Below are 15,891 nucleotides of genomic sequence, written 5' to 3'. Positions count from 1 at the left end.
TGCTCCTTGGCTAATGCTTAGTGGAGGGTTTGCTTCAGTATTAAGAATTTAGGTTCAGACAGGTCTTTAAGTTGGTAAGTGGAATCTGTTATCAGTGTGTCCTGCAGTGATTGATTGACTGTAGAGGTGGTATGAGATGCTGCCATTTTTCATGTGAGCAGTTCTCAGATAAATCTGTCATTTGAAGTGGTTACCTCAGCTATCAGTCTTGTAGGCTAGATTAGTTTAAAACAATTTCTCTGTCCTCAAAACAGCAATGATTCATTTTTAGGTTTATTGTGTTACTTCAAGCTTCTGGTATTCATTTTAGAAAGTCAGGAGCTGCACAATGGAGTTTTGTGCTGGAGGAGTTTATAAAATTGGTTGAAATTTGACTTGATCAGTGGGGCATCTCACCGCTACCCCTTCATATTGTATGAGGAGCCCTCCAAACCCAACCAAACACCTACTGTACCCAACTGTACACCACTACAATAGCCCTTATGTCTGCAGGTGTCACCTGTATGTGGGCACAGTAGGTTTTGGGTGGGTTTTGGAGGGCTCACACTTTCCACCACGAGTGTAACAGTTAGAGGTCTGGGTCCCCTTCTCTATAGTGCACTGAACCGACCACTAGGCTACTCCAGCTATCTGCTTGCTGCTCTAATAGGACTGGTCACAACATGTGAAGCTGTCATAGAGCCTGGTATGTACTGTTTCTTTCACATCTTTGGGAGGTGGGAGAGGTCAGTGACCACTGGGGGGAGTAAGGGGGATTAGATGTTAATCCCTCCAGTGATCATCTGGTCATTTAGGGCACCGTTTAGTGTAAATGAAACAGGTCTAGACCAAACTGTCTAACTTTTAATGCTGGATTTTTTTAAATTTTGTTCCATTATGGCAGAAAAACATCCAATTTTGGGAACGCTTAAATCCCACCCCCAAAATGCCCTCTTGTGATTTGGATGCACTGCCTAAGAACTGCATAGAAAACTGTCTTAAAAAGGTGTGTTCAAGTGATTTAGACGTTTTGGCAAACAAAATGTCCATCTGCGTCTTTGTGCCACTTTTTGGACCTTTTTTCTGTTTTGAAAATAAGCCCCTAAATAACCAACGTATCCCATTTTAAGACTTCTTTGCTTGGCCTCTCCAGTATATTGTGGACTTGTATGTTATTTGATAGATTATGCATATTGTTTTTTTTTCTTTTTTTTTAACTATCATTTGCTTTCTTTCATGGCACTCTTTCTTTACAAACATTGTTCTGTTATAATTTTCAAAATAAAAATAACATTTTTATGAGTTTTTTTAAATCAGTTTGGAATCTTTCTATAGAAATAGTATTCTATAACTTACAGTACCTGGAGACTATATTTTTTATTTGCATTGTAAACTTAGGGCCTCTTTTACAAAGCTGTGGTAAAGTTTCCACTTTCTGCATGATTAATACAAAAATGACCATGCAGTAAATGCAAAGGATATGCAGTAAATGCAGGGGGCCTTGCATCAGCCCTGCGTTTACTGCACAAGGTAGACAGCACAATGGAACAGTATTACATGGCTGGGCCAATAGATTGGGCCTTCCTCACTATCAACCCAGACATGTAACATGGCCAGCACTAGTTAGCTCGGGTGGTGCAACGGGTACAAGGCCCACCCCTACAGAAACCTCCCCCACTGATAACATTCCCAACCTATTGATCCAGGCCCAAAGCCCCCTGATCACATTCCTAACCCCCCGATCCAGGCCCTGACACTCCTGATAACATTCTCAACCCCATGATCCAGGCCCCAACCCTTCCCCATGAATCAGTCCCAAAATTCCCAATCCAGGCTTCGGTACCCCTCCATGAGTCAGTCCCAACTCTTCCAATCTAGGCTCCAGCACACCCAAGTCAGTCCCAACCCCCTTCCCAATCCAGGCTCTGGCCCTCTGAAACAACAGCCCCACTCCCATTAAAACGCTGCCTCTGACAGTACATCCCCCCAAATCTCAGCCCTCTCCCAAACCCCCTCAGGACTTATATGAGGATCTACATTGGTGATGCAGTGGTGCTGGGCAGTAGCAATCCTCTGATGCTTCCTGGTCAGTCCCTCATTCCAAAATGGTGCCAACGACCCCACTAGAGGTCATTGGTTCTATTTTGGAATGAGGCACCACTGTACCGCCAAAGTAGACCCCCCCAGGTAAGACCTGAATGAGGGTGAACGTTTGGGGGGAAGGGTTTAGCTGTCGGTGGAGGGGACACTTTTGATGAGGACAGGGCCGTTGATTCAGGGGAACTGAAGCCTGGATTGGGGGGGGGGGTGGAACTGACTTGGGGATCTGGAGCCTAGATTAGGGGATTGGGAATGTGATCAGGGTGGTTGACTGGAATGGGGGGTTGGGAATGTGGGTGGATCGGGAGTGTGAATTTGCTCAGAGGGAGGAGTGATTGGGTTCTGTGTCACCACACCTCTTCTGACATTGTACTTACCATGTCTTCTTTAGGTAGCGGTAAGTTTGGCTGCACTGCCAGCAATCAGGACTACTAGCACACAGTAAAGCCTCCTTGCACTAGCTGATAGGGCGTAGTTTGACTGTTTCATTTGGGGGGGGGGGGGCAAAGGATGGAGTGGGGCATATTAGCATATTACCCAGCACTCCCTTTTTCTCTCCAGTAGTATTTCCCCACCCGCTTTCCCATACCATGCCAGTGTAGACCTTAGAAATGCATAAGCTCTATATGTAGATCTTTCAAGAGGTACTGTGTCATGATTTAGGCTCTAAAACCCTTTCTGATGTTTTGATGCCACCTCAGAAAGGCCAACACACAATCTCTCCACAGCAAAACACTATACACAAACTTGTGCAAAAACACACTCATAACCTTACCAAACCATAACAGCACTAATTCCAAGGACAGGACGAGCTACAACCTTATGCGTGGAAAGACAGCACTGTAATTACACCGGGCTCTAAAACACCAGTATACTACCTAATGAAAAAAAACCTAAACAAAAAGGGCTGCAAATACTACACACTAGCAGAATACTGCACCTTGATCACACATGAAAAACACATGACAGAAGCCCTGTCCCTATCCTTCCTCGAGTTTCAGTATCTGCCCTCAAAGTGTTCCGATCCAGCCCTTAAAATCAGCAGTTTACCCTCCGTCCATATCCAGCATTTCTCCCCTCCCCTCCATCCATGTGCATCTACTTCTTCTGTCTTCCCTCCCCTCCATCCATGTCCAGTATTTCTCCTTTCTCCCTTCCCCTCCATCTGTGTGCATCTCCTTCCTTTGTCTTTTCTTCCCTCCATCCTTGTCCAATATTTCTCCTGTCTTCCCTGCCCACCACTCTATCCATATCCAGCATTTCTCTTCTCTTCCCTCCCCTCCATCCATGTGCATCTCCTTCCTGACTTCCCTCCCCTCCATCTATCCATGTCCAGCAAATTTCCTCTCTCCCCTGCCCATGGGCGTAGACTGGGGGGGGGGCGAGGGGGGCAATGCCCCCCCCAAACGAGGACGAGGCACCGCCGTGCCAGTAGTTAAAAAAAAACAAGCAGGCACGCGCTCCTCTTCGTCTGCTTGGCTTCCCTGCCCTCTCTGTCTGCGTCCCGCCTTCCTCTGACACCATTTCCTTTCGGGCGGGACGCAGACAGAGAGGGCAGGGAAGCCAAGCGGATGGAGAGGAGCGTGTCCGTATACCCCCCTCTCTTCCTCCCTCCCTCCGGCGCAGGCAGCAGTCTTTTTCAGCGTTCCTGGCAGCGGTAGCGATGTACACGCTGCCTTCGGTCTGCCCCGAAGCCTTCTCTTCAAGTTCCTGTTCCCGAATAGGTGGGAACAGGAACTTGAAGAGAAGGCTTCCAGGGCAGACCGAAGGCAGCGTGTACATCGCTACCGCTGCCAGGAACGCTGAAAAAGACTGCTGCCTGCGCCGGAGGGTGGGAGGAAGAGAGGGGGTAGACGGAGTCACAATCTTGGACCTCGCGGGGGGGGGGGGGGCAGCAGAAGGAAGATGGATGGAACTGGGAGGGGTGGGGAGCAGATGGAAGATGGATGGGACTGGGAGGGTGGGGAGCAGAGGGAAGGAGCAAGAGATGGATGGGACTGGGAGGGGTGGGGAGCAGAGGGATGGACCAGGAGATGGATGGGACTGGGAGGGGTCAGGCACAGCAGAGGGAAGGAGCAGAAGATGGATGGGACTGGGAGGGGTGGGGAGCAGAGGGAAGGAGCAAGAGATGGATGGGATTGGGAGGGTGGGGAGCAGAGGGAAGCCTACTGGAAAGAAGACACTGCATAAAACAGAAGACACTGGGACCAAAGCGAATAGAAAAACTAAATGATCAGACAACAAAGGTAGATAAAAGTATTTTATTCAGAATTTATTAATTGAAATATGTCAGCTTTTTGAAATGTGCATCTGTGATATTTTGCCTGTAAATTTCAATTCCTTCCTCCACATTAGCATATTCATTTGCATATGTATATATGCAAATGAATATGTTAATATGCTCCACCCATCCTTTGCCCCCCCAAATGAAACAGTCAAACTACGCCTATGCCCCTGCCCCCTCCATCCATCCATTCATGTCCAGCAATTCTCCTCACTCCTCTACCCTCCCCTTTATGTCCAGCGATTCTCCTCTGCTCCTTCCCTCCATGTCCAGCAGTTTCTCTTCTCTCCCCTGCCCTCCCCTCCATCCATGTGCATCTCCTTCCTGTCTTCCCTCCCCTCCATCCATGTCCTGCAACTCTCCTCTCTCCCCTGCCCTCCCCTCCATCCATCTATTCATCCATTTCCAGCAGCTCTACAATCTCCCCTGCCCTCTCATCCATCCATCCATATCCAGCAAATTTCCTCTCTCCCCTGCCCCCTCCATTCATGTCCAGCAATTTCTCTTCTCTCCCCTGCCCTCACCTCCTATCCATGTCCAGCGATTCTTCTCTGCCCTTCCCCTATCTATGTACAGCAATTCTCCTTTGACTCCCATCTCTTCCACCCCACCCTCTCCTCCCATCCATGTCCAGTGACTTCCCCAGCTCCCCCTTTTCAGTCACCAAGTTCTAGTTCCCTCCTCTCCATCTATGTCCAGTAACTCTCCATTCTCCCCTGCCCTCTCCTCCATCCATATCCAGCAAATGTCCTCTCTCCCCTGCCACCTCCATCCATCCATGTCCAGCAGTTCTCCTCACTCCTCTGCCCCTTCCCTCCATGTCCAGTGATTTTGGCTCTCTCCCCAACAGCCCTCCTCTCCAGTCCTTCCTGCCCCTCCCCTGTGCGTTTAAACCTTTTATTTTCAGCAGCGATGACAGTGAAGAAAACAGAACAACAAGTGGGCTCACCTCCAGCCTTTCCCTTCCCTCACAGACAGTGTCCCGCCCTCGCGGAAACAGGAAATACGTCATCATAGGAAGGTGGGACACTGTGAGGGAAGGGAAAGGGAACAGCTGGAGGCGAGCACACTTGCTGTTCTGTTTTCTTCACTGTTGTCGCTGCTGAAAATAAAAGGGTTAAACGTGCTGGGGGGAGAGGTAGGAAGGAACGGAGAGGAGGGCTGTTGGGGAGCTGAGGGCGGGAAGGAGGGACCGAGAGCTCGTTGTGCTGGTCCTGTGTTTGTTTGTGCTGGTCCTGATTTTGGGGGGGCAATGCCCCCCCTCGCCCCCAAATTATGCCCATGACTAGCTGTCACAGCTGGCCACACCTCCTCCTACCCATGTCACACCCAGACCCAGCCCACTCCGACATTAGGCAGCTAATGCAGCGTTTTTATTGCAAAGGCCATGGTTTTAGCACGGTAGACAACAGCACAGGCCTGTGCTCCTGTTTACCACATCGACAATGCCACGTTAGCTGCTTAACACTGCTTAGTAAAAGGACCCTTTACTGACCATGAACAACCTAAGAAAAGCATTAGATTTGACTTTCCTTTTGCAATACTTTCGGACTTTTCTAATTTTTCCAATCTCTCATTCATTTTCTTTCAAGTACATGCCAACCAACTGAACAGATGTTTTAATAATGACTTTATGCCACTTCTTGCCATGACTGATGAGAGAAGTGACCAGGAATTCCAGAACACTTGGCCTGTCCTTACACTGACCAACTCATGAGAAATTGTAGCAGTAAAGACTATGGAAAGCCATATTTTTCCAGCAAGAGAAGCAAATGAAAAACACATTTGTGTTTTGGAATATAGGGGCGTTTTTCTGCCAGACATCTTTGACCTGAAAATTAGATGCACAGCACTGCATTAATTGTTACTGTCATGGAAGATGACATGCAAAACTAATTAGGTTTGGAATAGCAAATTATGTTACTGCAGGCCTTTTTGTGTACTTCGTGCGTTGAATAAAAATAAACTCAGAGTGATGAATTCATAAAATCATTAATGTATGTTACACATTCACCTGCACTTTATGAAACACTAGTAAAAAAGGCCCGTTTCTGACAAAATGAAACGGGTGCTAGCAAGGTTTTTCTCGGAGTGTGTATGTTTGAGAGAGTGTATGTGAGAGTGACTGTGGGTGAGAGAGAGAGTGAATGTACGAGTGTGTATGTGTGAGAGAAAGCGAGAGAGTGAGTCTGGGTGCGAGTGTGTCTGTGAGAGAGTGTGTGTGTGTGAGAATGAGAGTGTGTGCAAGTGCGTATGTGAGACACAGTGTGAGAGAGAGAGAATGTGTTTCACACAGATACAGTGTGTGCGAGAGAGAGAGTGCATGTGAGACACAGACTCTGTGAGACTGAGTGTATGAGACCAAGAGAGTGTGTGAGTGACACATAGAGAGTGAATGTGATACAGTGTGAGACAGAGTGTGTGAGAGGCAGTAAGACATTGACTGTGAGAGAGAGAGAGAGAGTGTGTGTGACAGAGATACCTCCCCCCCCCTCTCTGGTGTCAGGCCCCCCCCCCTCCCTCCTCTCTCTGGTGTCAGGCCCCTCCTCTCTCTCTCTCTGGTGTCTGAGCGTTACTGTGCAGGACGCTGAGCTCTGGCTGTGCTTCAAGGAACTGACCTATCTTATTTAATAGAATGCACCTCCAACATTCTGAAGCCGAGAAACCTCGTGTGGTTGGTCACTTCTGCTTGTGACGAACCCGGAAGTACGTGATGTCAATTCAGGAGATGGATACAGAGAGCAGGAATGCCTCAGCCATGCAGTCAGCTTCAGAATGTGGGAGGTGTGTTTTATTATATAGGATAGTGATTGCAGTTATTGATTTATTTATTGTTGCATTTGTATCCCACATTTTCCCACCTATTTGCAGGCTCAAGGTGGCTTACATAGTACTGTAAAGGCATTCGCCAATTCCGGTATAAACAGTTACACAGTGATGTTATGGTAGAATAAGTTTCATGTGGAACAGCCATATTAGGGAATCGTATAGAGTTAAGTTATATCCATTATGTTCTTTGGTTTCGTTGTGTTGCAGGGTTCAGGTATTTAAGTAGGGTCGGTAGGGTATGCCTTTTTGAACAGATAGGTTTTTATTGATTTCCAGAAGTTTAGGTGGTTATAGGTTGTTTTCACGGCTTTTGGTAGTGCGTTCCATAGTTGTGTGCTTATGTAGGAAAAGCTGGATGCATAAGTTGATTTGTATTTGAGTCCTTTGCAGCTTGGGTAGTGAAGGTTTAGATATGTTTGTGTTGATCCCATAGGAGCCAACTTTTCAAAATTATTGGGGGTGCTATGCCCAATGGAATTGACCCCTCCCTGAACACATACAAGGAATTTTTCTCAATATTGGGGGTGCTCAAGCACCCATAGCACCCACAGAGTCGGCTCCAATGGATCCGGTTGTGTTTCTGATTGGTAGGTCGATGAGGTCTGTCATGTATCCTGTATTCAGTCCCTGTGTTGATATGGAAGGTAGAAACTCTTTTTCATTGAATCTTTTTCAACTGTGTGAATTTCTGTGCATTTCACTTAGGGGGCGACATGGAACCTGTGATAATGTTCACAGGTTAGTACTCATTTCCACAAAATATAGCTAGGAGATGCAAATTAACATTCCTAATTAAGTTCTACTTGGAATTTTTCCACATGATGCCACTGCTGGGAACATCCCATATTCTGGGCTGTGGCAATGAGTTAAAAAGTTTACAAAATGTACTTTCATATGGTGGCACTAGGGTATATTTAAAGGGGACATCTACTCCACTCCCTGGTGGCCCATTGAGCTTAACACAACCAGAGTAGGAAGTATAGGAAGAATAGAATGCAGTTGAGTAGGGTTTAAGGGAGGGTCAAGGCACACACCACTATAGCAAGATATCACCAGAAGCACAGTAGAACATGCCAACACACTCTCAGGGCCCAATACACAATGCTTACCGTGCTTGCAACGTTTGCTGGAGACAGGTTGTAGCCTGTCTAAAGCAAACGTTATTTAGTGTCTAATGCACAAAAGGGTTCTGCATCCCTTTTTTCTTTTCCCGTAGCAGCTATGGACAACCCTATTCAAATGCATTACAGTGGGCTCATTAGTATTAAAATGAGCATTCCGAGCATTGCACAGACATTTCCATGCACTGAGCGCATACTTTTAATGTGCAAAATTTTATGGCAGGTCTGGAGCTGTCCTTATGGGGAGCAGTCTGCTTGCATGGTATAATGCAAGCAGACTGCTCCCCATAAGGTAAACACTCAGTGTGCGAACCCATGACCTCCCCGCCACCCTCAAGAACTTAAAACAACTCCCTGGTGGTCCAGTAGACCACCTCTCAACCCCATCCCTGGTGGACCTCCTGAGCCCTCCTCACCACCTAATGACATCCCTGGTGGTCTGGTGGACCTCCAGACCCAGACCCCCCATCTCCACCTGACATCCATGGTGTTCCAGTGGACCTCCCCCCCCCCCCCCCCAAAAAAAAAAGAAATCTCCATGTTGGTCCAGTGGACCCCCAAATCCAAAATATAGAACAGGAAAAGTTCTCTACGATGACGAATCACAGAAGGCAAAAGTAGAGACTAATAGACGATTCACCACTGGAGACGTGAGTCCAACAGTCTTTATTATATCAGAGATAGCGACCCGACACAGGCCGTGTTTCGACGCTAAAAATCGTCTGCATCAGGGGTCAATAAATACACCAAGTAATGAATGCAAAACGAAGAGTCCTACTTGTATATGTGTTGTCAACTCACTGATCACGTAGCACCAAACAGAATATGCTGGATACAAACTATCAGATAGTTTGTATCCAGCATATTCTGTTTGGTGCTACGTGATCAGTGAGTTGACAACACATATACAAGTAGGACTCTTCGTTTTGCATTCATTACTTGGTGTATTTATTGACCCCTGATGCAGACGATTTTTAGCGTCGAAACACGGCCTGTGTCGGGTCGCTATCTCTGATATAATAAAGACTGTTGGACTCACGTCTCCAGTGGTGAATCGTCTATTAGTCTCTACTTTTGCCTTCTGTGGTCCAGTGGACCCCCCAACCCAATCTGACCAGGCGAGCACCAGGCCAAGATGGACCCCCTGTTGGCCACTAATAGCCCTGGTGGTCTAGAAGGATTCCTTTCTTTCCCCCAGTCCCTTTCTCCTATCTTGATATAAGAGGCATTGCCTCATTTCTGCTGCCTCCGGCCTGCCCACTTCCAGAATGGCAGCTCCCAGCCCCTGCCCAGTGCATCCTGGGAGGGCTTAACACCATATAAGGAACAAAATCCTTATATGGTGCGTAAGCCCCTCCCAGTGCATCAAGATTGGAGGAAGGGGCTGGGGGGGTTGGAGGGGAATCCCACTAGACCACCAGTGCTATTAGTGGCCACCAGGGGATCTGGCCTGGCCCAGGGCCCACCAGGTCGGGTAGGGTCAGGTTGGGGGGGGGGTCCACTGCACCATCAATGATATCCTTAGGGGTGGGGGCAGGGTAAAGGGTCAAGAGGAGGTCCACTGAACCACCAGGGGTTTTCTGGAAGGGGAGGGGGGTCACTGGACCAACACGGAGCTTTTTGAGTTTACCCCCTCTCAAACTCCCTCCCAAACAACTCAAAATACTCCGTGGTGGTAACCAGCTTACCAGTCGCAAACAGTGACCGATGCAGAAAGGGGTTGGCATGCACGAAAATTAACAGCAGCCTTTTATGCATCAGCCGTTAAACTTCCATGCATCTCATTTGCATGCCATCCCCTTTGTGCATTGGTCGCTGTTTGTGACTTGGTAAGCTCACCTGCGGATGCTGTATTTAATGGCAACCTTTGTGCATTCACCCTGTGTCCCAAAAGACAAACATGGCTGGACTTGAGCACTTTTTGAAGCAGGTGCAAAAGTCAGCACAGATCTTTGATGTCCTCAGGATCTGCGCCATTTCCTGAATACAGTTTTCATGTGAAAATTCAAGCAATGCCCATGTTCTGCCTTTTTTTTCGGCATTGAAAAATGGCCACAATGGCCTTAGTAATGCACAGAAAATGAAGTGCCATGGACCTTTACAAAATCATGCTTAGCATTTTTACCGCCTAAATTGCCGATTGATGCCTAATATAGGTGCCGATATTTTAAATAGATTTACTAATGGTGGCTAAGTGTATTCTATAAATGGGCCCTACTTTCAGAGCTGTTTATAGAATAGCAGTGCGTTAATTTTTTGGCACTGATTATAGAATCTGTTCTTACGTGTGCTTATTGAAAGTCTCATGGAAAAGCCAAGTCTTGATTTGAGCTTTGCATTTAAGGTAGGAGGCAATAAAACTAATGATGTTGAATTAATTAATGTTTGAGTAAGCTGTTTAAAAGGAAACAGGGTTTTCCTGTTTGTGTTTCATAGCAACACAATATGAATATACAGTGTAGGCAGCAAAAATGTTAACACTGGGGATAAGCAAAAGCTAAACCAACATCATAAATCTTGCATTGGAAGGTCTGCGCAGTCATAATAACCCAACACGCCCAAATATTATTCCAGAAGTTTTATATTTAAAAGGAACTTAATGATGTCTGTCTGTAGTACTGGATATATACTCTTCTACTCCGGTGAAACGGAGAATAGGAGAAGCAAAAGTTGGAGATTGAGATCCTACAGAATCTTGTAGTAGTTGTTCTTAACTTGGTAAAATACACAGAAAAACATTTTCCTAGTTTCTTCTATTGCCAATAGTATAATATAGAGAGCTCTGGAATGAGGGGGCATACAACAAAGTTAAGAGGGAATAGGCTTAGGAGTAACCTAAGGAAGTATTATTTCACAGAAAGGGTGGTGGAGGCGTGGAATAGCCTCCCGGTGGAGGTGGTGGACTGTTCTAGAATTTAAAAAGGCATGGGATAAGCATGTGGGATCACTTAGGAACAGGAAGAATTAGGGGTTATGGATGATGGGCAGACTGGATGGGTCGTATGGCCTTTATCTGCCGTCATGTTTCTATATGTTTCTATAGAAACAAAGGTCCTGATTATTCAGCCTGTTGTGGTCAGCGGTTTATAAACCACTGACAACTGCGGGCTGAGTTAAGACTGGATATTCAATGCTGAAAGCCATGTTCAGACTCTGGCACTGAATATCGGGGTAAGTGAAGTCACTTGGAAGTTAACTGGGAACCAGCCAAAATTCAGACTGGTGCCCAGTTAGCTTGCTGAATAAAGTTTGGACAGCTTTTTAGCTGAATATCTCCAGTAACTGGTTAAGTGCTGACTCTGTCCCCGGAGCATCCCGGCGCTAACCAGTCAGTGCTATGATGGCAGAGGCAATATTCAGCAGCGCTATTTCCTTAATTGCCACTGAAATATTGGCAGCTGGCTAGCTCAGTGGGGTTTAACTGGGCAGGACCCTTTTCTGCCCAGTTAAAATCTTTTGAATATTGGGCTGGTAGAAGATTTAGCAGAAAAATACACTTGAATCCAGTGCAGGGGCTCACTGGCAGGACTGTGAACTACCATGTGGAAGGTTGCTGCTTCAGTTCCTGACCTGGGTTTTCTACTCTCTAGGTTAGTGCAGTGGCATAGCCATGAGTGGGCCCAGGCCCACCAGTAGCCGCACACCTATGATATGGCTGCTGAGGATTCCCAAAGCCCACCAGCTGAAAACTCCCAACAACTCGCCCTCCTACATACCTTTTACAGAGCAGATCTTCGATTGATACACACTGTTCACACCAGTCCTACAGCTTTCCTTCTGATGTACTCTGCCAATGCTGAAACAGGAAGTTGCTTCTGAAAAAAAAAGGCTTGGGGGGTGGGGTGCCATTGGCACAAGTAGTGTGCATAAGTCATGCTGCTGGCAAAAATCTGCTCTTTAAAAAAGATACACGGGGGAGGGGGGTTGAGAGACCAAATCGCCTGCAGGTGGAAGGGAGAGAGAGAGATTGGATCGCCTGTGGGGTGGGATTCTACTGCCCACCCAAATTGGTCCCAGGCCCACCCAAAATTGGGTGTCTGACTATGCCCCTGGGTTAGCGGGGCTAGGGATTCTTCTGAAGCAGAGTTCAGTCACTGCTGGGGGAAGGGGGAGAGAAGGCGTGTGTAGGCAGAAATTTTTCGTTATGTGTTGTTTCCCATGTCATTTCCATGAAATGTTCATTTTAATCACTTTTGTTTGGTCATATAACCCCGGATTCTATATAAGATGGCCAGATTTGCCCGCCCAGTTTTCTGCACACGCAAATTAATTAACAAGCCTTTAACTATCAATAATTGGGTGCTAAAAGCCAATTATTGAAGTTATTTGGCACTCATTAAAATTTGCACACGCAACTGGCTGTGCACTACGAGGACTCCTGCGTTAACCCTGCGATAACCAGTTAGAATGCACTCATGTGCACATGTTAACTGGGTACCGCTTCTGTGTCCACTCTCCATCCATTCTCTGCCCCTGACACACCCCTCAAAAAAAATTACAAAAAATGAAGTACCCTGCACAAAAGCCAAAAGTAACGCTGGATGCTTTACTGCATCCTGCGTTAGACATTTTTGCTGTGTAAGGTGTGCATTAGCACCTAATGCAGCTTAATAAAAGGGTCCCTATATTTCAAATATGCAATAAGTCATGCTAAAGTACACAAGGAAACTTTTAGGCTCTTTAAGATGTTCATATATTAAAGATTATTTGCACAACATGCATGACATAACTGTCGATTTTTACATTTCCTGTAAAAACTTTGCATCTGAGTTGCTGATTCTGAAGTGAGCAGAAGCTAATTAATAATACCATGGAAGCCTTTATTGGACGCACGCTGGACCATTTCTCCACCACATCTGTAAAAAGGAAGGGGGGGGGGGGTTGGGCTGGGAAATGGACAGCAAAATTAAAACCAGCACACTCTATTTATAGCCTGAGCCCTTAATGCCACCCATTGATTTAGCAGTAAGGGCTCACACCAGGGGCATAGCCAGACTTCAACGGTAGGGGGTCCAGAGTCGAGGTGAGGGGGCACATTTTAGCCCCCCCGGTGCAGCTGACCCCCCCATTGCCGACACCGACCCCCCCATTGCTGACAACTCCCCCCTGCCTGCCCGCCATTGCCGACACCGCCAACAACTTTGACCCCCCCCCCCCCGCCGATGATCCTCTCGACCCCCCCACCCGCTGTCGCTGTCGCCTACCTTTGCTGGCGGGGGACCCCAACCCCCGCCAGCCGAAGTCTTCTTCCTTCATTTGGTTTCTGACTGAGTCTGACGTCCTGCACGTACAACGTGCAGGACGTCAGACTCAGTCAGAAACCAAACAAAGGAAGAAGACTTCGGCTGGTGCCTGCCAGCAAAGGTAGCAGGCGGCGGGTTGGCGGCGGGAGGGGGGTTGAGAGGGTTGCCGGCAGGGGGTCCAGGGCCAAATCTATGAGGGCCCAGGCCCCCGTGGGTCCATAGCAGCTACGCCCCTGGCTAACACGTTATCCACATACTACTACTACTTCTTAACATTTCTAAAGCGCTACTAGGGTTACGCAGCGCTGTACAATTTAACATGGAAGGACAGTCCCTGCTCAAGGAGCTTACAATCTAAAAGACAGGTCTACAATCTAAAGACAAGTGTACAATCTAAAAGACATGGTAACCGTCCAGTGTATGCCAACTACCAATTGCTGCCAGCAACACCCCTACGGTAGAAAAAGAATTATTTTCTACCACGGCTTTTTGGTGCGTGCCAAACTCATAAATACTGCTAGGTGCACGTGCTAGCCGAGTGGTAATGCTGATTTGAAGCACGCTGCATGCGCGTAGGCTCTTAGTTCTATATCAAACAATTTTCTTTTTTTGGATATTGATTATATGGTATTAGGAAGAGATGAATCTTCCTATGGACCTAGTTCTGGATTGGAAATCCTCAGCTAGATTTAGAAGTCTTCTAAACCTCATAAAGTTCTTCAACAGATGGTAGTGGACTGGGATCTAGTGAGCATATGATGTCTTTTACATCCGGACCACATTGGATTATACTTTCCTTCTCATCTCCCCATCAGTCATGCTCATGTTTGAATTATTGGTTTATTTCTAAATCCTTGGTTAACCTATTACAGGCTGCTACGATTGAACCAAAACACATTTTGGATCATGCGTGCTTTACTCTGTACGAAGATATGTCAGTATCTCAGTCTAAGCATTTCATGCAGCTTTGTTGCAAGGCAAAATGTTTCTTGGAAAAATGGCTATACAACAAGGCAGTGGGTAATAAACCAGGAGTCCCAGAGTGGAGATGAACAAAATTTTATTAATCAATATATCGACTCGACACAACGTTGTGTTTCGGCCAAAAGGCCTACATCAGGAGTCTAAGTGCCGGTGGAGAATGATAGCGATGATCCAGATTAAAGCAATACTGGAAATTGAAGACTGTTTTTGCAGTGGTCTTGAAAAAGACCTTTGTGCTCAAAAGTTGGCCGGATCACTCGCGTGAGCGTCTTGGCTATAAAACTGAGGGAAAATGGCTAATTAGGCACAAGATTATTTTATGTTAAATATAAATGATGATGTTTCCTTTCACATAATTTGAGATGCATATAAAGCCTTTATACATGGTGAAATTATTTCTTATTCTGCTTTTTTTTAAAAAACAACAGAAAGCTGAGCTTTCTAGTCTTGAAATGAGTATAAAGCAGAGGGAATCCAGATATAGAGCTATTGGTAAACAAGATGATCTAATGTGCCTACAAAAACTGAAATTTCCGTTTAATAAGATTCTGAGCATGAAAGCTGGTATTCAATTATTTGCTCAGCAGTCTATTATGCTAGAATGAATAAAGCTGGGAGAATTCTGGCCAATTATCTCAAAGGCTCTCAACAAGCAACTGTGATACATGCTATCACGCTATTAATCAGCATGGAAATATATTTCCGTAACAATACTAGATGTATGCAATGCTGTAGAAAACACATAGAAGAGCATTGACAAAACCGGCAGAAATAACAGATCATTTTGCAACGTATTAAGCTAAATTTTATCGATCTGAGAAAACAGTCACTGTTGAGCAGATACAATCTTTTCTGAACTTTGAAAAAGCCAATTTCCCTTAACAGTGATCTTATGCACTTGGATAAACCAACTTATTGCCAAGAGATTGGAAAAGTGAGTGCTAGTTTTAAACCTCAGAAAGCACCTGGGAGAAATGGCCGATTTATCAACAATTTTCTGCTCCACTATCTCCTTGGCTGTTGAAATTATTCAAATATCATTGGCAAAAAATATACTGTAGCGGTTCTGCTTGCAAAATCTGGCAGGGATCCCATGTTTGGAAGTAACTATATGCTAATATTGCTTCTAAATTATAACTGTAAAACATGCTAAAATATTATCTGATCATTTATCATTGGTTATTGGGTCCTTAGTGACCCTAGACCAAAACAATTTTGTTAAAGACAGATTGGCAATAGGCAACACCTAGCCTCACAGCATATAAGTGATTCAGTCTGTGTTATGTCTCTGGATGCTGAAAAAGTATTTGACTATATTGAATGGACATTTCTTCTTCAGGTGTTAAAATGG

The 15,891-nt window shown here is 46.0% G+C and overlaps 1 protein-coding gene across 2 annotated transcripts in view; it reads left to right on the top strand.

Annotated features, from left to right (window-relative positions):
* FBLN2 (fibulin 2) overlaps positions 1-15,891 on the top strand; it is a 206,428-nt gene that overhangs the window by 91,425 nt on the left and 99,112 nt on the right. The window lies entirely within an intron of this gene.

This window comes from Microcaecilia unicolor, chromosome 6 (genome assembly GCF_901765095.1).
Source record: "Microcaecilia unicolor chromosome 6, aMicUni1.1, whole genome shotgun sequence".
NCBI classification, from domain to species: Eukaryota; Metazoa; Chordata; class Amphibia; order Gymnophiona; family Siphonopidae; genus Microcaecilia; species Microcaecilia unicolor.
The sequence above is the reverse complement of the archived record's forward strand: the minus strand, read 5'-3'. Positions and strand labels throughout refer to the sequence as shown.